Genomic DNA, 20856 nt, shown 5'->3' with positions numbered 1-20856 from the left:
GCCCACTGCTGAACCATCTGGGCACAAAAACAACATCCTTGAGTTCTTAAACAAAAAAGCCCACGCATAATATGCCAAATCTGGTAAAGACAGTCCTCCCTTTTCCCTTCTTCTACATAATTTCTTCCAAGATATCCTAGGCCCCTTTGAGTTCCAAATAAAACTACTTATCGCCTGCTGCATTTTATCCAGGTATCCTTTATGCATTGCCACAGGTATAGTTGCAAACACAAAGTTCCATTTAGGCAGAATAAACATCTTAATTAAATTTATCCTCCTGAGGATCGTCAAAGGGAGATAAGCCCATTTTTGTAGCATGGCTTTACATTCAACTAATAATTTTCGTGCATTCCTTGCCACTAAATCCTTCAGATTATGGGTCACTAAAATACCTAGGTATCGTATTTCCTGCTTATTTGATATTGCCCCTACTTCCATATGGCAGAGGTTCCTCTTGTGGAAAACTTCAAAGCAACGTCTCAAGTGTTTGCAAATTCCTTCCTTGTCCAGGCCAGGCCCCAGAGGCACACCAGGGGGTCGGAGACTGCATTGTGTGAGGGCAGGAATTCCTTTCAGGTGCAAACAACCACTCCTTCCTCTCCTCTAGCTCAGATGGCTCATCAGGATATGCAGGCTACACCCCTGCCCCATTTTGTGTCACTGCCTAGCGAGGTGCAAAACAGCCCAACTGCCAAACTGACCCAGACAGACAATCCACAAACAGGCAGAGTCACAGAATGGTTTAAGCAAGAAAATGCCTACTTTCTAAAAGTGGCATTTTCAAACAGACAATTTAAAAACCAACTTCACTAAAAGATGTATTTTTAAATTGTGAGTTCAGAGACCCTAACCTCCACATTTGAATCTGCTCTCAAAGGGAATCTCCACTGTAAGAATGTTTAAAGGCAGCCCCTATGTTAACCTATGAAGGAGCTAGGCCTTGCACAGTGAAAACCAAATTTGGCAGTATTTCACTGTTAGGACATATAAAAGACTCTAGTATATGTCCTACCTTAAACATACACTGCCCCCTGGGGCTACCTAGGGCCTCCCTTAGGGGTGACTGACATGTAGTAAAAGGGAAGGTTTAGGCCTGGCAAGTGGGTACACTTCCCAAGCCAAATTGGCAGTTTAAAAATGCACACACAGACACTGCAATGGCAGGTCTGAGCCATGTTTACAGTGCTACTAATGTGGGTGGCACAGCCAATGCCGAAGGCCCAGTAGTAGCATTTGATTTACAGGCCCAGGGCACTCCTAGTGCACTTTACTAGGGACTTACCAGTAAATCAAATATGTCAGTCATGGATAAACCAATCAACAGTACAATTTACAAAGAGAGCATATGCACTTTAGCACTGTTTTAGCAGTGGTAAAGTGCCCAGAGTCCTAAAGCCAACAAAAACTGGTTAGAAAAATTAGGATGAAGGAGGCAAAAAGACTGGGGATGAACCTGCAAAAAGAGCCAGGTGCAACAGGGTGCTTCTGTTTTGGTTGTGGAGAAGGAGGCCGAATCAGACAAGGAAGTGATTGGTACAGGTGCGGGTGGGGTTGTCCACTGTGGTGTCTCAGAAGTTGGTGCAGACAGGGTCAAAGAAGTGTTGGGCTATGTGAGTGGGGTTGTTCACTCATGGTGTGAATGATTATGCTGATGTTTTCCAGGAGATAGGTGGTGTTGGGGTAGATGTGGTCTTCAAGGGGGAAGTTGAGGTCACAGATGAGGATGAGCGAGCTGGAGGTAAGCATAGTTGTGGCGGTGAAGTCTGTTATAGTTTTGAAGCGGCATCTGGGTTCAGGAGACTGGAAGAGCAGGGCTCTGTAGTGGATACTATTTTGTTTTATCGGAAATCAGGAGATAGCTTAGCCTTCTGGCTTGCAGGCCTGTGCTCCCATCACCTAATGATTTTTAACCTACTTAGCCTGCTCTGTTTTAGCGCATTTTTCTAATTATTTCTTCCGAGATGGCTGCAATGCTTATAGTTAGGAAGACGCTTTGATTTCACGTTATCAGTGCCACTCTGCGAAGGCGTCACTATCAGCGTCAAAGACAAGTGATATACATAGGTTCTCACATCATGTCCTTTCCCACTTAAGTGTGACAGTAACATAATATTCTTTTTCAGGCAATTGTGTATATAATTGTTGCCCCAAGCATGCCTTCTTATCTATTTTTTCAGAACATACCTGCGTCAGGGGTCCTACAAGATCTGTATAAATATCTCACACAGACAGGGTTATCAGAGGAATTCCTACCAGATCCCATCAAAGCTATCTACGCTACATGTCGCCTGATGCAGACTCAGCCTTCGTGTCACCACGGAGTCTGATCCAGAGACCTCATTCCAAGGTAACAAGGTTTGGGGCGCTCTTCTCATGGGCATGGTACTGGCAGGTTGGGTTTAATACACCTAGCTCTCTTTAGCTTAGCGATTAGGTTAATCTAGGTAATTAGGGTCTATTTCATATCTATTTTATATCTCATGTTATTGCAAGATGGTGGGGGTCTTTGTATTCATGACTCTCGTTTTTACAATTCTATTTCTTGCTTTGTTCATTATCCTAATCACTGCAGCCCACGCAATGTACAGTAGATAGTCTTGTTAATAAAACCTATTAAAAACGTTACTGCATCTCCTTCACTGCATGTGTCTGACTGAGACTTGTTGCTCATGTGAGAAAAGGGTAGTCTCCGTTTAACCACAATTCCCCAAAATGTCGCACTCTTGAGTCCAAGGGTAAAGGATGCCACAAATCACCTTTTTACTGTTTTGGTTTTTGGTGAGGTAAAAGGGTTAGGCCGACAGTTGCGACTTGTTGTAGGATTGGCTTAGTCACCTGTGCTGTCATTCTTAAACCAGCAGTCTTGCCTAGAGCAAGAGTCCAACTACGACAGATCCAGTGAGGTTGGTGTTGCCCGAAGTAAGAAGTGAAAAAGCAAAGAGAGCAGAAACAAAAGTCAAGAAATAAAAGCGGCAAAGAGTTAAAAAACAGAGGTGGGGGTATGAGGTGTTGGGGCCTCAGTCAGGTGCAAGTAGGAAGGTTTGGGGCCTCATTCAGAGCAGGGTGAACAAGGGCCGGTATAGGTAAGGCAGGCAGGGATGGGCACTGTCTTCTTAAATATGAGATTCTGGCTGCTGAGCACAAGTTCAAATTAAGTGGATCTGCCCAAACAATTTAAAAACACTGCAGATTTGCAACCTACGATGTCAGTAGGAGAATAGTTTTAAGCACCGCTTGTATTGGGGACAGCTAGAAAGAGAAACAAGATATCATGGAAATCCCCCACAGACCCCCCCTCCCGAGTCAAGGTTACCAGTGCCTCTGTTTACTAATGATGCCAACTAGACAGTGTACAGGATAACGGCGGCAGTCAGTACAGATATGACTCATGGTGCTGAGGAGTTGCCACAACTGGCTACACCAATGCAAAGGTAAAGGCAATTTCAGAGCTTATCTAGTAGGCCTAAAGTTTGACAGCTGTACATCTTTCTTATCAACATGCTAAGATGGGGAATGTTGGAAGCAGTGCTAACTAGTCCACAGTCTGCCACAGTCGGCTTCTGGAGCGGGCTCTAGGAAGTGACAGAAGTCCTTTTGAGACATTCTAGGAACAGTGGAGACACTAATTCTATGGTTTGAGCTGCTGATCTCCCTGCAGAAGTTGTGGAAGACAACATGAAAGTGGGTGCTGCAGTAGGGACCCTGCAGGGCTGTCAAACGTTCTACGAAGGTGGAGGTTTCGAAAGGCTAATTTATCTAAGCTCAGCGAGAACGTTCCACCACTGAATGGCTGTGCCAGAGTGGACCGGTAGATGCCCATCTCCAGGAATCTGGTCACTTCAAAGCGGCAGCAGGTGAGCGGATAATCAGTGAGTTCCCATCAACAGAGCCTAGAGCCAGAAAAAGCCAAGTAGCCCCCATGATCGACTTGATCTTCTTAGTGCATCCGTCCCAGGATGTTCCTATGTAAGGACACAAGGTTGAAAACAAACAAAAAATGGTTATCCAGCACTGAGCAGAAATGTAGAGGATTAGCTGCATGTGACTGACTTTTCTGATGAGCGTCAGTGCAGATAAACAAACAGAACTCTACTGCAAGTGGTGGGAGTAGGGTTTAGGAATCTAGGGGTCAACAGAGCATACCTGGCCCACTGGAACACTCTACAATGTTTGATAATAGAGATAAGCATTTGGCCTTGGACCAAAGGGGAACCAGGCGCAGATCCATTGAGAGCCACTACTGACCCAGGAGTAGTGCGGTTTAGTCCAATTTGACAAAAAAAATAAAAAGAAAAAGGAACAGCTGCTGGAGAAGGCAGAGTGTCTTTAGAAAACAGTATTCTGCTTCTTAAAACACAGTGGCATTGGGCGGTGGGACTTATGCTAGAAAGACTTCTTAAGTCACATCCTGCGCTGCACTATCTTCCTCCCTTTCCTGTCCCCTCTGGCCCCAACCACAGCGAAATACCCGAGAGTATGAAGTGGCAGCACAGTCCAGCTGATTTCTTTTACTGTGCACCTTCACTCCTGGAGAACCGATCTTCATCAGTGTGTAGCTCCAGTGGCCACAAGTATTGAAGATGGTGGTGTCAGCAGCGTCTGCCTATTGCTATTACTATAAACCTTCAGACCACTGCAAAAACAACCAGTGCTCTCGCCCCAGCAGCTCCTGCACCTGCAGACTATCAGTAAATATTAAAGCAGCGACAGAAGAAGGTACTTGTGTTACCAGGACGAAGATGCTACTTGGACCACAGGGGCGAGTGCTCCAGGAGGAGCCAGCAATGGAAAGCTGTGGTTCCTCCCAGACTAAGCGTAGCAGGACAAGCATGAAGATTAGTCTCAAAACTCTCACCAGAACCAAAGCTTGACTAATGCCAAGATAGAATGCTTCCAGATTTTCATGGCTGGAAACCAACAATTTACTCCACTCAAGACACCGCCTCCACATTACTCTAGGCGGGTAAGTAGGTGAGAGCATTATCAACACTTTGCATCCCCACCCCAGAGAAGCATAATGAATTGTTCTTCTGGAGTGAGATGTCTGTGCACTGGATAACAGCAGCCACTCACAAACACTGCAAACTGATTAAGCTGACTACCTTAATTCCACAGTCATCGGAACCTGAAAGCAAAGTTGTTGGAACACGGGTGTACATATTGGGAGATAACGCTACACATCCCAGGCATCACTAGGATGTTCCAAGAGATAAAGCATCAAAGCTGTTAAATTGAGTCCAATATCCCAACAGTACCACACTAAGGCCCTGATTTATACTTTTTGATGCTAAACTGCGCTAACACAATTTAGTGTCAAAAAGTATAACGCCGGCTAGAGCCATCCCAAGGTGCCATCTAGGCATCATATTTATGGTATGAGGAACGCGGGCGGTAAGGCCCGGCTAACGTCATAAAAATGGATGCTAAGCGGGTGGGGGAGGCGTAGGGGGAACAGGGGGTTTAGCGTCAGAGGATGACGCTAGTATGGGTAGAGGCAAAAAAAATACCTCTAACTAGACTAGTGTCATTTTCTAACGTTAAAACCCCATTGACATGACTCCTGTCTTAGTTAAGACAGGAGTCATGCCCACCAAACCAATGGCCATGCCCGTGGGACATATGTCCATTGGGCCGAGTGCCATGCAGGGGTCCCAATTTAGCACCCTCCCCCCCCATTGCACTACAAGAAATAAAAAAAAATGTAACTATTCTTAACTGGGATGGAGTCCCCCATCCTCTGCTGCCCCTCTGGTATGCATTGAGGTGTCCCTGGGGCTAGGGAGGGGCACCTGTGGGCTCTATCCATTGTCTCTGGCCATGGAAAAAGACCCACAGGTCTCCTAATGCCTGCCCTGAGCCAGGCGGCGTTAAATAATGACGCTAAAGCCATATTGTCATTTTTTGCCCAGGAACGCCTACTTTGCATCTCATTGACGTAATCCAATCCAATATTTTGGCACTAGACATGTCTTGCACCAAAATATATATATGGAGTGAAGTTTGAGTCAGCGTCAAAAAATGATGCTAATTCAGCACAAACAGATTATAAATATGCCCCTAACTGTCTTAAATACCAAGTCCTATCCACGAACAGCATTACAACCCCTTCCACTCAGCGCAATGATGAGGAAAGGTAAATAAGTTGTTTTTCTACAAGCCGAAAACACATAAAGGCCTATATGTATCAAAACAACTTAGTTCATAATATAAACGTACAAAAATATGTAAGGATAAACATACCTTATAAATGACCAGAGCTACTCAACTGTTTAAATCTGTTAGTAATCTTGGGAAACGTTCAGTCTTTAACAAACTGTCTTGGGCTGATTCTTAGTTGTAACTAAATGAAAGAAAGGGCAGACGTTACATATTTGGTTTCAAGGTGACAAAACAACAACATTTAACAAAAACATCTATTCAATAAATAATTATAAACACTGACAAAGGCATTTCAACAATGACTAGTTTACATTTCAAAGATTAAAGCCAGGAAGAGGCCGGAAAAAGAACACCACTGGTTATCATGAGTGTCAACCGAATATTGGTTCAGCCAACAGTACAACATAAATTCAATGTGAACAATCATTACTCTTCGTGGTTGGGTTGTTGTTTTTTTATCTTCGTACCACAGGCTAAGAATTTGTTAATTGTTAGCTGCAGTGTCTGTTTTGTTGACAATCCCGTTTTACCTGTGTGTGCTAACCCAGGATGTGATTGGCTAGCTGCTGTTTGTGAATACCTCCCGCGTTGTGGAGCAGTTTTATTACTTTTGATGTGTAAAGGGAATCATGGAAGATAGTTTGTTAATACTGTTGTACCACCTATCAATTGCAACAAACACTCACAAGAATTCTTTTCGCGCTACCGACAACCCCTGAGTGACTTTATATGCAGCAGCTGCAGGAAGCAGTGTTCTGCTCATTGTGTTAGTAAATGGCACTACTTATGTCACTATTATCGGTAGTTATTTCCATAACGTCCTTTAGTACTGGCGTTCGTTACCAATAGGGCAGCGCCTAGCTTCGGATTTACATGTTACTTTACATGCAGTGGTCCTTGCTGGGAGCCTGATTGGTTTTACACCACAGCGTGGAGTGGTGCCTCCCTGGCAGCATCATTTGTCAGTGTTCTGTATCAGTATTATCTGTAGGACAGCGCCTCGTTTCAGTTTTACATGTTACTTTAAATGCAGTGGTCCTTGCTGGGTCCCTGACTGGTTTTACATCAGTGTGGAGTGCAGTTTCCCTGGCAGCATCATCTGGGAGGTGGAGGGATGGGGTATTGTTCAGGGTCTGTGGCTAGGAGGTGAGCGGATGGAGTATTGTTCAGGGTCTGTGGCTGGGGGGTGAGGGTTGGGGGTATTGTTCAGGGCCTGTGGCTGGGAGGTGGAGGGATGGGGTATTGTTCAGGGTCTGTGGCTAGGAGGTGAGGGGATGGGGTATTGTTCAGGGCCTGTGGCTGGGAGGTTGGGGGGATGGGGGTATTGTTCAGGGTCTGTGGCTAGGAGGTGGGGGGATGGGGGTATTGTTCAGGGCCTGTGGCTGGGAGGTTGGGGGGATGGGGTATTGTTCAGGACCTGTGGCCGTGGTGTGGGGGGTATTGTTCAGGGCCTGTGGCTGGGAGGTTGAGGGATGGGGTATTGTTCATAGCCTGTGGCTGAGAGGTTGGGGGGATGAGGGTATTGTTCAGGGTCTGAGGCTGGGAAGTTGGGGGGATGGGGTATTATTCAAGGTCTGTGGCCGGGAGGTGGGGGAATTGGGGTTTTTGTTCAGGGTCAGTGGCTGGGAGGTGGGGGAATTGTTCAGGGTCTGATGCTGGGAGGTTGGGGGTATTGTTCAGGGCCTGTGGCTGGGAGGTTGAGGGTTGGGGGTATTGTTCAGTATTTGTGGCTTGGAGGGGGCTTGGGGGTACTGTTCAGGGCCTGTGGCTGGGAGGTGGGGGTTGGGAGTATTGTTCACAGCCTGTGGCTTGGAGGTGGGGGTATTTTTCAGGGTCTGTGGATAGGAGGTAGGGGTATTGTTCAGGGTCTGTGGCTGGGAGGTTGGGGGGTACTGTTCAAGGCCTATGGCTGGGAGGTGGGTGTTGGGAGTATTGTTCAGGGTCTGTGGCTGGGAGGTTGGGGGTATTGTTCAGGGACGGTGGCTGGTAGGTGGGGGATGGCGGTATTGTTCAGGGTCTGTGGATGGGAGGTGGGGGAAGGCGGTATTGTTCAGGGTCTGTGGCTGGGAGGTTGGGAGTACGGTTCAGGGCCTGTGGCTGGGAGGTTGGAGGGTTGGGGGTATTGTTCAGAGGTTGTGGCTGGGAGGTGGGGGTTGGGGGTATTGTTCAGGGTCTGTGGCTGGGAGGTGGGGGTTGAGGGTATTGTTCAGGGTCTGTGGCTGGGAGGTGAGAGTTGGGGGTATTGTTCAGGTCTGAGGCTGGGAGGTGGGGGGGGATGGAGTATTGTTCAGGGTCTGTGGCTGGGAGGTGAGGGTTGGGGGTATTGTTCAGGGTCTGTGGCTGGGAGGTGGGGGGATGGGGGTATTGTTCAGGGTCTTTGGCTGGGAGGTGGGGGTATGGGGGTATTGTTCAGGGTCTGAGGCTGGGAAGTGGGGGGATTGTTCAGGGTCTGTGGCTGGGAGTTGGTGGTATTGTTCAGGGTCTGAGGATGGGAGGTTGGGTTATTGTTCAGGGTCTGAGGATGGGAGGTTGGGGGTATTGTTCAGGGTCTGTGGCTGGGAGTTGGGGGTATTGTTCAGGGTCTGAGAATGGGAGGTTGGGGGTATTGTTCAGGGCATGTGGTTGGGAGGTGGGGGGATGGGGGTATTGTTCGGGGTCTGTGGCTGGGAGGTGGGGGATGGGGGTATTGTTCAGGGTCTAAGGCTGGGAGGTGGAGGGATGGGGGTGTTGTTCAGGGGCTGTTACTGGGAGGTGAGGGTTGGGGGTATTGTTCAGGGCCTGTGGCTGGAAGGTGGGGGTATTGTTCAGGGTCTGTGGCTGGGAGGTGGGGGGTATTGTTCAGGGCCTGTGGCTGGGAGGTTGGAGGGTTGGGGGTATTGTTCAGGACCTGTGGCTGGGAGGTTGGAGGGTTGGGGGTATTGTTCAGAGGTTGTGGCTGGGAGGTGGGGGTATTGTTCAGAGGTTGTCGCTGGGAGGTGGGGGTTGGGGGTATTGTTCAGAGGTTGTGGCTGGGAGGTGGGGGTTGAGGGTATTGTTCAGGGTCTGTGGCTGGGAGGTGAGGGTTGGGGGTATTGTTCAGAGGTTGTGGCTGGGAGGTGGGGGTTGAGGGTATTGTTCAGGGTCTGTGGCTGGGAGGTGAGGGTTGGTGGTATTGTTCAGGGTCTGAGGCTGGGAGGTGGGGGGATGGGGGTATTGTTCAGGGTCTGTGGCTGGGAGGTGGGGGGATGGGGGTATTGTTCAGGGTCTGTGGCTGGGAGGTGGGTATTGTTCAGGGTCTGTGGCTGGGAGGTGGGGGTTGGGGGCATTGTTCAGGGTCTGTGGATGGAGGGTGGGGTTGAGGGTATTTTTCAGTGTCTCTGGCTTGGAGGTGGGGGGGATGGGGTATTGTTCAGGGTCTGTGGCTGGGAGGTGGGGGTTGAGGGTATTGTTCAGGGTCTGTGGCTGGGAGGTGAGGGTTGGGGATATTGTTCAGGGTGAGGCTGGGAGGTGGGGGGATGGGGGTATTGTTCAGGGTCTGTGGCTAGGAGGTGGGGGGTTGAGGGTATTGTTCAGGGTCTGTGGCTGGGAGATGGGGTATTGTTAAGTGTCTGTGGCTGGGAGTTGGGGGTATTGTTCAGGGCCTGTGGCTGGGAGGTTGGGGGGATGGGGTATTGTTCAGGGTCTGTGGCCGGGGTGCGGGGGGTATTGTTCAGGGCCTGTGGCTGGGAGTTTGGGGTATTGTTCAGGGTCTGTGGCTGAGAGGTTGGGGGGATGGGGGTATTGTTCAGGGTCTGAGGCTGGGAAGTTGGGCAGGTGGGGGTATTATTCAGGGTCAGTGGCCGGGAGGTGGGGGAATTGGGGTTTTTGTTCAGGGTCTGTGGCTGGGAGGTTGGAGGTATTGTTCAAAGCCTGTGGCTGGGAGGTGGGGGATGGAGGAATTGTTCAGGGTCTGTGGCTGGGAGGTTGGGGGTATTGTTCAGGGTCTGAGGCTTGGTGGTTTAGGGTATTGTTCAGGGCCTGTGGCTGGGAGGTTGAGGGTTGGGGTATTGTTCAGGATTTGTGGCTGGGAGAGGGGGTTGGGGGTACTGTTCAGGGTCTGTGGCTGGAAGGTTGGGGGTATTGTTCAGGGTCTGTGGCTGGGAGGTGGGGGTTGGGGGTATTGTTCCGGGTCTGTGGCTGGGAGGTTGGGGGTATTGTTCACGGCCTGTGGCTCAGAGGGGGGGGTATTTTTCAGGGTCTGTGGACAGGAGGTGGGGGTATTGTTCAGGGTCTGTGGCTGGGAAGCTGGGGGTATTGTTCACGGCCTATGGCTGGGAGGTGGGTGTTGGGAGTATTGTTCAGGGTCAGTGGCTGGGAGGTTGGGGGTATTGTTCAGGGTCTGTGGCTGGGAGGTTGGGGGTGGCGGTATTGTTCAGAGTCTGTGGATGGGAGGTGGGGGATGGGGGAAGGCGATATTGTTAAGGGTCTGTGGCTGGGAGGTTGGGGGTATTGTTCAGGGCCTGTGGCTGGGAGGGAGGGTTGGGGGTATTGTTCAGGGTCTGTGGCTGAGAGGTTGGAGGGTTGGGGGTATTGTTCAGGGTCTAAGGTGGGGGGATGGGGTATTGTTCAGGGTCTGTGGCTGGGAGGTGAGGGTTGGGGGTATTGTTCAGGGTCTGTGGCTGGGAGGTGGGGGATGGGGGTATTGTTCAGGGTCTGTAGCTGAGGGGATTGATCAGGGTCTGAGGATGGGAGGTTGGGGGTATTGTTCAGGGTCTGTGGCTGGGAGTTGGGGGTATTGTTCAGGGTCTGAGGATGGGAGGTTGGGGGTATTGTTCAGGGTCTGAGGAAGGGATGTTGGGGGTATTGTTCAGGGCCTGTGGCTGGGAGGTGGGGGATGGCGGTATTGTTCGGGTCTGTGGATGGGAGGTGGGGGAAGGCGGTATTGTTCAGGGTCTGTGGCTGGGAGGTTGGGGGTATTGTTCAGGGCCTGTGGCTGGGAGGTTGGGGGATGGGGTATTGTTCAAGGTATGTGGCTGGAAGGGGAGGGTCGGGGGTATTGTTCAGGGTCTGTGGCTGGGAGGTGGAAGATGGGGGTATTGTTCAGGGTCTGTGGCTGGGAGGTGGAGGATGGGGGTATTGTTCAGGGTCTGTAGCTGAGAGGTGGGGGTATTGTTCAGGGTCTGTAGCTGAGAGGTGGGGGTATTGTTCAGGGTCTGAGGCTGGGAGGTGGGGGGATGGGGGGATTATTCAGGGTCTGTGGCTGGGAGTTGGGGGTATTGTTCAGGGTCTGAGGATGGAAGGTTGGGGTATTGTTCAGGGTCTGAGGATGGGAGGTTGGGGTATTGTTCAGGGTCTGAGGATGGGAGGTTGGGGGTATTGTTCCGGGTCTGAGGATGGGAGGTTGGGGGTATTGTTCCGGGTCTGAGGATGGGAGGTTGGGGGTATTGTTCCGGGTCTGTGGCTGGGAGGTTGGGGGTATTGTTCAGGGTCTGAGGATGGGAGGTTGGGGTATTGTTCAGGGACTGTGGCTGGGAGGTGAGGGTTGGGGGTATTGTTCAGGGCCTGTGGCTGGGAGGTTGGAGGGTTGGGGGTATTGTTCAGAGTTTGTGGCTGGGGGGTGGGGGTATTGTTCAGAGTCTGTGACTGGGAGGTGGGGGTTGAGGGTATTGTTCACGGTCTGTGGCTGGGAGTTGGCGGTATTGTTCGGGGTCTGTGGCTGGGAGTTGGGGGTATTGCTCAGGGTCTGAGGATGGGAGGTTGGGATATTGTTCAGGGCCTGTGGCTGGGAGGTTGGGGGTATTGTTCAGGGCCTGTGGCTGGGAGGTTGGGGGTATTGTTCAGGGCCTGTGGCTGGGAGGTTGCGGGGTATTGTTCAGGGTCTGTGGCTGGGAGGTTGGAGGGTTGGGGGTATTGTTCAGAGGTTGTGGCTGGGAGGTGGGGGTATTGTTCAGGGTCTGTGGCTGGGAGGTGGGGGTATTGTTCATGGTCTGTGGCTGGGAGGTGGGGGTTGAGGGTATTGTTCACGGTCTGTGGCTGGGAGTTGGGGGTATTGTTCAGGGTCTGAGGATGGGAGGTTGGGGTATTGTTCAGGGCCTGTGGCTCGGAGGTTGGGGGTATTGTTCAGGGCCTGTGGCTGGGAGGTTGGGGGGTATTGTTCAGGGTCTGTGGCTGGGAGGTTGGAGGGTTGAGGGTATTGTTCAGGGCCTGTGGCTGGGAGGTGGGGTATTGTTCAGGGCCTGTGGCTGGGAGTTGGGGGTATTGTTCAGGGTCTGTGTCTGGGAGGTGGGAGTTGGGGGTATTGTTCAGGGTCTGTGGCTGGGAGATTGGGGGGTATTGTTCAGGGCCTGCGGGAGGTTGGAGGGTTGGGGTATTGTTCAGGGCCTGTGGCTGGGAGGTGGGGGGATGGGAGTATTGTTCAGGGTCTGAGGCTGGGAGGTGGGGGGATGGGAGTGTTGTTCAGGGCCTGTGGCAGGGAGGTGGGGGGATGGGGGTATTGTTCAGGGCCTGTGGCTGGGAGGTGGGGGTTGGGGTATTGTTCAGGGTCTGTGGCTGGGAGGTGAGGGTTGGGGGTATTGTTCAGGGTCTGTGGATGGGAGGGAGGGTTGGGGGTATTGTTCAGGGCCTGTGGCAGGGAGGTGGGGGGATGGGAGTATTGTTCAGGGCCTGTGGCAGGGAGGTGGGGGGGATGGGGGTATTGTTCAGGGCCTGTGGCTGGGAGGTGGGGGGGATGGGGGTATTGTTCAGGGCCTGTTGCTGGGAGGTGGGGGTTGGGGTATTGTTCAGGGTCTGTGGCTGGGAGGTGAGGGTTGGGGGTATTGTTCAGGGTCTGTGGATGGGAGGGAGGGTTGGGGGTATTGTTCAGGGCCTGTGGCTGGGAGGTGAGGGTTGGGGGTATTGTTCAGGGCCTGTGGCTGGGAGGTGGGGGGATGGGGTATTGTTCAGGGCCTGTGGTTGGGGGTTGGGAGTATTGTTCAGGGGCTGTGACTGGGAGGTGGGGGTATTGTTCAGGGTCTGTGGCTGGGAGTATTGTTCCGGGGCTGTGACTGGGAGGTGGGGGTATTGTTCAGGGTCTGTGGCTGGGGGTTGGGAGTATTGTTCCGGGGCTGTGACTGGGAGGTGGGGGTATTGTTCAGGGTCTGTGGCTGAGGGTTGGGGGTATTGTTCACGGTCTGTGACTGGGAGTTGGGGGTATTGTTCAGGGCCTGTGGCTCGGAGGTTGGGGGTATTGTTCAGGGCCTGTGGCTGGGAGGTTGGGGGTATTGTTCAGGGTCTGTGGCTGGGAGGTTGGAGGGTTGAGGGTATTGTTCAGGGCCTGTGGCTGGGAGGTGGGGTATAGTTCAGGGCCTGTGGCTGGGAGTTGTGGGTATTGTTCAGGGTCTGTGGCTGGGAGGTGGGAGTTGGGGGTATTGTTCAGGGTCTGTGGCTGGGAGATTGGGGGGGTATTGTTCAGGGCCTGCGGGAGGTTGGAGGGTTGGGGTATTGTTCAGGGTCTGTGGCTGGGAGGTGGGGGGATGGGAGTATTGTTCAGGGTCTGAGGCTGGGAGGTGGGGGGATGGGAGTATTGTTCAGGGCCTGTGGCAGGGAGGTGGGGGGATGGGAGTATTGTTCAGGGCCTGTGGCAGGGAGGTGGGGGGGATGGGGGTATTGTTCAGGGCCTGTGGCTGGGAGGTGGGGGGGATGGGGGTATTGTTCAGGGCCTGTGGCTGGGAGGTGGGGGGGATGGGGGTATTGTTCAGGGTCTGTGGCTGGGAGGTGGGGGGGATGGGGGTATTGTTCAGGGCCTGTGGCAGGGAGGTGGGGGGATGGGAGTGTTGTTCAGGGCCTGTGGCAGGGAGGTGGGGGGATGGGAGTATTGTTCAGTGCCTGTGGCAGGGAGGTGGGGGGGATGGGGGTATTGTTCAGGGCCTGTGGCTGGGAGGTGGGGGGCATGGGGGTATTGTTCAGGGCCTGTGGCTGGGAGGTGGGGGGGATGGGGGTATTGTTCAGGGTCTGTGGCTGGGAGGTGAGGGTTGGGGGTATTGTTCAGGGTCTGTGGATGGGAGGGAGGGTTGGGGGTATTGTTCAGGGTCTGTGGATGGGAGGGAGGGTTGGGGGTATTGTTCAGGGCCTGTGGCTGGGAGGTGAGGGTTGGGGGTATTGTTCAGGGCCTGTGGCTGGGAGGTGGGGGGATGGGGGTATTGTTCAGGGCCTGTGGCTGGGGGTTGGGAGTATTGTTCAGGGGCTGTGACTGGGAGGTGGGGGTATTGTTCAGGGTCTGTGGCTGGGGGTTGGGAGTATTGTTCAGGGGCTGTGACTGGGAGGTGGGGGCCATTGTTCAGGGTCTGTGGCTGGGAGTATTGTTCCGGGGCTGTGACTGGGAGGTGGGGGTATTGTTCAGGGTCTGTGGCTGGGAGTATTGTTCCGGGGCTGTGACTGGGAGGTGGGGGTATTGTTCAGGGCCTGTGGCTGAGGGTTGGGGGTATTGTTCACGGTCTGTGACTGGCAGTTGGGGGTATTGTTCAGGGCCTGTGGCTCGGAGGTTGGGGGTATTGTTCAGGGCCTGTGGCTGGGAGGTTGGGGGTATTGTTCAGGGTCTGTGGCTGGGAGGTTGGAGGGTTGAGGGTATTGTTCTGGGCCTGTGGCTGGGAGGTGGGGTATTGTTCAGGGCCTGTGGCTGGGAGATTGGGGGGGTATTGTTCAGGGCCTGCGGGAGGTTGGAGGGTTGGGGTATTGTTCAGGGTCTGTGGCTGGGAGGTGGGGGGTTGGGGTATTGTTCAGGGTCTGTGGCTGGGAGGTGAGGGTTGGGGGTATTGTTCAGGGTCTGTGGATGGGAGGGAGGGTTGGGGGTATTGTTCAGGGCCTGTGGCAGGGAGGTGGGGGGATGGGAGTATTGTTCAGGGCCTGTGGCAGGGAGGTGGGGGGGATGGGGGTATTGTTCAGGGCCTGTGGCTGGGAGGTGGGGGGGATGGGGGTATTGTTCAGGGCCTGTGGCTGGGAGGTGGGGGTTGGGGTATTGTTCAGGGTCTGTGGCTGGGAGGTGAGGGTTGGGGGTATTGTTCAGGGTCTGTGGATGGGAGGGAGGGTTGGGGGTATTGTTCAGGGCCTGTGGCTGGGAGGTGAGGGTTGGGGGTATTGTTCAGGGCCTGTGGCTGGGAGGTGGGGGGATGGGGTATTGTTCAGGGCCTGTGGTTGGGGGTTGGGAGTATTGTTCAGGGGCTGTGACTGGGAGGTGGGGGTATTGTTCAGGGTCTGTGGCTGGGAGTATTGTTCCGGGGCTGTGACTGGGAGGTGGGGGTATTGTTCAGGGTCTGTGGCTGGGGGTTGGGAGTATTGTTCCGGGGCTGTGACTGGGAGGTGGGGGTATTGTTCAGGGTCTGTGGCTGAGGGTTGGGGGTATTGTTCACGGTCTGTGACTGGGAGTTGGGGGTATTGTTCAGGGCCTGTGGCTCGGAGGTTGGGGGTATTGTTCAGGGCCTGTGGCTGGGAGGTTGGGGGTATTGTTCAGGGTCTGTGGCTGGGAGGTTGGAGGGTTGAGGGTATTGTTCAGGGCCTGTGGCTGGGAGGTGGGGTATAGTTCAGGGCCTGTGGCTGGGAGTTGTGGGTATTGTTCAGGGTCTGTGGCTGGGAGGTGGGAGTTGGGGGTATTGTTCAGGGTCTGTGGCTGGGAGATTGGGGGGGTATTGTTCAGGGCCTGCGGGAGGTTGGAGGGTTGGGGTATTGTTCAGGGTCTGTGGCTGGGAGGTGGGGGGATGGGAGTATTGTTCAGGGTCTGAGGCTGGGAGGTGGGAGTATTGTTCAGGGCCTGTGGCAGGGAGGTGGGGGGATGGGAGTATTGTTCAGGGCCTGTGGCAGGGAGGTGGGGGGGATGGGGGTATTGTTCAGGGCCTGTGGCTGGGAGGTGGGGGGGATGGGGGTATTGTTCAGGGCCTGTGGCTGGGAGGTGGGGGGGATGGGGGTATTGTTCAGGGTCTGTGGCTGGGAGGTGGGGGGGATGGGGGTATTGTTCAGGGCCTGTGGCAGGGAGGTGGGGGGATGGGAGTGTTGTTCAGGGCCTGTGGCAGGGAGGTGGGGGGATGGGAGTATTGTTCAGTGCCTGTGGCAGGGAGGTGGGGGGGATGGGGGTATTGTTCAGGGCCTGTGGCTGGGAGGTGGGGGGGATGGGGGTATTGTTCAGGGCCTGTGGCTGGGAGGTGGGGGGGATGGGGGTATTGTTCAGGGTCTGTGGCTGGGAGGTGAGGGTTGGGGGTATTGTTCAGGGTCTGTGGATGGGAGGGAGGGTTGGGGGTATTGTTCAGGGTCTGTGGATGGGAGGGAGGGTTGGGGGTATTGTTCAGGGCCTGTGGCTGGGAGGTGAGGGTTGGGGGTATTGTTCAGGGCCTGTGGCTGGGAGGTGGGGGGATGGGGGTATTGTTCAGGGCCTGTGGCTGGGGGTTGGGAGTATTGTTCAGGGGCTGTGAATGGGAGGTGGGGGTATTGTTCAGGGTCTGTGGCTGGGGGTTGGGAGTATTGTTCAGGGGCTGTGACTGGGAGGTGGGGGCCATTGTTCAGGGTCTGTGGCTGGGAGTATTGTTCCGGGGCTGTGACTGGGAGGTGGGGGTATTGTTCAGGGTCTGTGGCTGGGAGTATTGTTCCGGGGCTGTGACTGGGAGGTGGGGGTATTGTTCAGGGCCTGTGGCTGAGGGTTGGGGGTATTGTTCACGGTCTGTGACTGGCAGTTGGGGGTATTGTTCAGGGCCTGTGGCTCGGAGGTTGGGGGTATTGTTCAGGGCCTGTGGCTGGGAGGTTGGGGGTATTGTTCAGGGTCTGTGGCTGGGAGGTTGGAGGGTTGAGGGTATTGTTCTGGGCCTGTGGCTGGGAGGTGGGGTATTGTTCAGGGCCTGTGGCTGGGAGATTGGGGGGGTATTGTTCAGGGCCTGCGGGAGGTTGGAGGGTTGGGGTATTGTTCAGGGTCTGTGGCTGGGAGGTGGGGGGATGGGAGTATTGTTCAGGGTCTGAGGCTGGGAGGTGGGGGGATGGGAGTATTGTTCAGGGCCTGTGGCAGGGAGGTGGGGGGATGGGAGTATTGTTCAGGGCCTGTGGCAGGGAGGTGGGGGGGATGGGGGTATTGTTCAGGGCCTGTGGCTGGGAGGTGGGGGGGATGGGGGTATTGTTCAGGGCCTGTGGCTGGGAGGTGGGGGGGATGGGGGTATTGTTCAGGGTCTGTGGCTGGGAGGTGGGGGGGATGGGGGTATTGTTCAGGGCCTGTGGCAGGGAGGTGGGGGGATGGGAGTGTTGTTCAGGGCCTGTGGCAGGGAGGTGGGGGGATGGGAGTATTGTTCAGGGCCTGTGGCAGGGAGGTGGGGGGGGATGGGGGTATTGTTCAGGGCCTGTGGCTGGGAGGTGGGGGGGATGGGGGTATTGTTCAGGGCCTGTGGCTGGGAGGTGGGGGGGATGGAGGTATTGTTCAGGGCCTGTGGCTGGGAGGTGGGGGTTGGGGTATTGTTCAGGGTCTGTGGCTGGGAGGTGAGGGTTGGGGGTATTGTTCAGGGTCTGTGGATGGGAGGGAGGGTTGGGGGTATTGTTCAGGGCCTGTGGCTGGGAGGTGAGGGTTGGGGGTATTGTTCAGGGCCTGTGGCTGGGAGGTGGGGGGATGGGGGTATTGTTCAGGGCCTGTGGCTGGGGGTTGGGAGTATTGTTCAGGGGCTGTGACTGGGAGGTGGGGGTATTGTTCAGGGTCTGTGGCTGGGGGTTGGGAGTATTGTTCAGGGGCTGTGACTGGGAGGTGGGGGTATTGTTCAGGGTCTGTGGCTGGGAGTATTGTTCCGGGGCTGTGACTGGGAGGTGGGGGTATTGTTCAGGGTCTGTGGCTGGGAGTATTGTTCCGGGGCTGTGACTGGGAGGTGGGGGTATTGTTCAGGGCCTGTGGCTGAGGGTTGGGGGTATTGTTCACGGTCTGTGACTGGCAGTTGGGGGTATTGTTCAGGGCCTGTGGCTCGGAGGTTGGGGGTATTGTTCAGGGCCTGTAGCTGGGAGGTTGGGGGTATTGTTCAGGGTCTGTGGCTGGGAGGTTGGAGGGTTGAGGGTATTGTTCTGGGCCTGTGGCTGGGAGGTGGGGTATTGTTCAGGGCCTGTGGCTGGGAGTTGTGGGGGTATTGTTCAGGGCCTGCGGGAGGTTGGAGGGTTGGGTTATTGTTCAGGGTCTGTGGCTGGGAGGTGGGGGGATGGGAGTATTGTTCAGGGTCTGAGGCTGGGAGGTGGGGGGATGGGAGTATTGTTCAGGGCCTGTGGCAGGGAGGTGGGGGGAGGGGGGTATTGTTCAGGGCCTGTGGCTGGGAGGTGGGAGTATTGTTGAGGGCCTGTGACAGGGAGGTGGGGGGGGATGGGGGTATTGTTCAGGGCCTGTGGCTGGGAGGTGGGGGTTGGGGGTATTGTTCAGGGTCTGTGGCTGGGAGGTGAGGGTTGGGGGTATTGTTCAGGGTCTGTGGATGGGAGGGAGGGTTGGGGGTATTGTTCAGGGCCTGTGTCTGGGAGGTGAGGGTTGGGGGTATTGTTCAGGGTCTGTGGCTGGGAGGTTGGAGGGTTGGGGGATATTGTTCAGGGTCTGTGGCTGGGAGGTGAGGGTTGGGGGTATTGTTTAGGGCCTGTGGCTGGGAGGTTGAGGGTATTGTTCAGGGTCTGTAGGTGGGAGGTGGAGGTTGGGGGTACTGTTCAGGGTCTGAGGCTGGGAGGTGGGGGGATGAGAGTATTGTTCAGGGCCTGTGGCTGGGGGTTGGGAGTATTGTTCAGGGGCTGTGACTGGGAGGTGGGGGTATTGTTCAGGGTCTGTGGCTGGGGGTTGGGAGTATTGTTCAGGGGCTGTGACTGGGAGGTGGGGGTATTGTTCAGGGCCTGTGGCTGGGGGTTGGGGGTATTGTTCAGGGGCTGTGACTGGGAGGTGGGGGTATTGTTCAGGGCCTGTGGCTGGGGGTATTGTTCAGGGGCTGTGACTGGGAGGTGGGGGTATTGTTCAGGGCCTGTGGCTGGGGGTATTGTTCAGGGGCTGTGACTGGGAGGTGGGGGTATTGTTCAGGGCCTGTGGCGGGGGGTTGGGGGTATTGTTCAGGGGCTGTGACTGGGAGGTGGGCGTATTGTTCAGGGCCTGTGGTTGGGGGTATTGTTCAGGGGGTGTGACTGGGAGGTGGGGGTATTGTTCAGGGCCTGTGGCGGGGGGTTGGGAGTATTGTTCAGGGGCTGTGACTGGGAGGTGGGGGTATTGTTCAGGGTCTGTGGCTGGGAGGTGGGGGTATTGTTCAGGGTCTGAGGCTGGGAGGTGGGGGGACGGGGGTATGGTTCAGGGCCTGGGCTGGGAGGTTGGGGGTATTGTTTAGGGTCTGTGGCTTGGAGGTTGGGGGTATTGTTCAGGGTCTGTGGCCGGGAGGTTGGGGGTATTGTTCAGGGTCTGTGGCTGGGAGGTGGGGGTGTTGTTCAGGGCCTGTGGCTGGGAGGTTGAGGGTATTGTTCAGGGTCTGTAGGTGGAGGTTGGGGTATTGTTCAGGGTCTGTGGCTGGGAGGTTGGAGGGTTGGGGGATATTGTTCAGGGTCTGTGGCTGGGAGGGGGGGATTGGGGGGGTTGTGTAGGGCCTGTGGCTGGGAGGTTGAGGGTATTGTTCAGGGTCTGCTGGTGGGAGGTGGAGGTTGGGGGTACTGTTCAGGGTCTGTGGCTGGGAGGTGGGGGGATGGGGGTATTGTTCAGGGCCTGTGGCTGGGGAGTATTGTTCAGGGGCTGTGACTGGGAGGTGGGGGTATTGTTCAGGGTCTGTGGCTGGGGGTTGGGAGTATTGTTCAGGGGCTGTGACTGGGAGGAGGGGGTATTGTTCAGGGTCTGTGGCTGGGGGTTGGGAGTATTGTTCAGGGGCTGTGACTGGGAAGTGGGGGTATTGTTCAGGGTCTGTGTATGGGGGTTGGGAGTATTGTTCAGTGGCTGTGACTGAGAGGTGGGGGTATTGTTCAGGGTCTGTGGCTGGGGGTTGGGAGTATTGTTCAGGGGCTGTGACTGGGAGGTGGGGGTATTGTTCAGGGCCTGTGGCTGGGGTTGGGGGTATTGTTCAGGGCCTGTGGCTGGGAGGTGGGGGTTGGTGGTATTGTTCAGGGGCTGTGACTGGGAGGTGGGGGTATTGTTCAGGGCCTGTGACTGGGAGGTGGGGGTATTGTTCAGGGCCTGTGGCGGGGGGTTGGGAGTATGGTTCAGGGCCTGTGGCTGGGGGTTTGGGGTATGGTTCAGGGCCTGTGGCTGGGAGTTGGGGGTATTGTTCAGGGCCTGTGACTGGGAGGTGGGGGGATGGGGGTATTGTTCAGGGCCTGTGGCGGGGGTTGGGGGTATTGTTCAGGGCCTGTGGCTGGGGGTATTGTTCAGGGCCTGTGGCTGGGGGTATTGTTCAGGGCCTGTGGCTGGGGGTTGGGGGTATTGTTCAGGGGCTGTGACTGGGAGGTGGGGGTATTGTTCAGGGCCTGTGACTGGGAGGTGGGGGTATTGTTCAGGGCCTGTGACTGGGAGGTGGGGGTATTGTTCAGGGCCTGTGACTGGGAGGTGGGGGTATTGTTCAGGGCCTGTGACTGGGAGGTGGGGGTATTGTTCAGGGCCTGTGACTGGGAGGTGGGGGTATTGTTCAGGGCCTGGGACTGGGAGGTGGGGGTATTGTTCAGGGCCTGTGGCGGGGGGTTGGGAGTATGGTTCAGGGCCTGTGGCGGGGGGTTGGGAGTATGGTTCAGGGCCTGTGGCTGGGGGTTTGGGGTATGGTTCAG

The 20856-nt window shown here is 55.0% G+C and overlaps 2 pseudogenes; both read right to left on the bottom strand.

Moving 5' to 3' along the window:
- Positions 1-20856, bottom strand: part of LOC138267309 (zinc finger protein 208-like) — a 331096-nt pseudogene that overhangs the window by 23235 nt on the left and 287005 nt on the right.
- Positions 1-20856, bottom strand: part of LOC138266960 (zinc finger protein 850-like) — a 61653-nt pseudogene that overhangs the window by 33760 nt on the left and 7037 nt on the right.

The sequence above is a fragment of the Pleurodeles waltl genome, chromosome 12 (assembly GCF_031143425.1).
Source record: "Pleurodeles waltl isolate 20211129_DDA chromosome 12, aPleWal1.hap1.20221129, whole genome shotgun sequence".
Taxonomy (NCBI): domain Eukaryota; kingdom Metazoa; phylum Chordata; class Amphibia; order Caudata; family Salamandridae; genus Pleurodeles; species Pleurodeles waltl.
Note: the sequence above shows the minus strand (reverse complement) of the source record. Positions and strands in the feature narration are given on the sequence as shown.